The sequence below is a fragment of the Poecilia reticulata genome, linkage group LG5 (assembly GCF_000633615.1).
Source record: "Poecilia reticulata strain Guanapo linkage group LG5, Guppy_female_1.0+MT, whole genome shotgun sequence".
Classification (NCBI taxonomy): Eukaryota; Metazoa; Chordata; class Actinopteri; order Cyprinodontiformes; family Poeciliidae; genus Poecilia; species Poecilia reticulata.
This window is the reverse complement of record NC_024335.1, coordinates 27,742,693-27,743,511: the sequence shown is the minus strand read 5'-3', so window position 1 is coordinate 27,743,511 and position 819 is coordinate 27,742,693. Positions and strand designations below refer to the sequence as shown.

General features: G+C 37.6%; 1 non-coding gene across 1 annotated transcript; it reads left to right on the top strand.

Annotated features, from left to right (window-relative positions):
* Positions 1 to 513: 513 nt before the first annotated feature.
* On the top strand, positions 514 to 585 carry trnaq-uug (transfer RNA glutamine (anticodon UUG)). Its single transcript has one exon. It is a non-coding gene; the product is annotated as a tRNA-Gln (tRNA).
* The last annotated feature ends 234 nt before the right edge of the window (positions 586 to 819 follow it).

The window sequence follows — 819 nt, the reverse complement described above, 5'->3', positions numbered from 1 at the left end:
AATATAAGACATATTATCAGGTGTTTTACACTTTCTTGTTTAGTACATATTTCCACATGTGTTAAGTCATAGTTTTGATGCCTTCAGTGTGAATCTACAATGTCAATAGTCATAAAAATAAAGGAAACTCATTGAATGAGTAGGTGTGTCCAAACTTTTGGTCTGTACTGTAAATGGGAGTATATACTCCAAAGGTTCTCCTCCATGGTGTCACCAGATGTGCAGTGTGTCCTGATGAGGTATTGTCGAGTCTGACATTTTCAATTTTGGAATCTCAAACTGAACCATAGCATAGAAGTTCAGTTTCTGTAGTGTAGTTGTTATCACGTTTGCTTAATATGCAAAAGATCTCTGGTTCTGAACCAGACAAAAACAGATTTTGTGGGTTATGCTTGTTACAGGGTGTAAGTAAGACAACAAGACTCGAACGCCTTAGTGATGTTTCACATCCCAATCAACTTTAATGAAGGCCTCATTGAAATGAAGGCTACGTCACTTTCATTGACACTTGTAGGTTCTATGGTGTAATGGTTAGCACTCTGGACTTTGAATCCAGTGATCTGAGTTCAAGTCTTAGTAGAACCATTTGTCTCTTTCCTGACCTCTTCAATACATTTTTTGATGTCAGGTTTAATTTATGGACTATTGGGTGAAATTAGGCACAAGTAAAAGTCTGACAGTTTCTTCACCAAGTCACTGTGCTTTCTGAGAGGATCTGTGGTATAGCTATTTGACGTTGCATGCAGACATTAGTCTTTAACAAATTTTGGATCATCTACCCAGGAACACTTAGAAGTGGATGAGTTTCTGTGGTGTAGT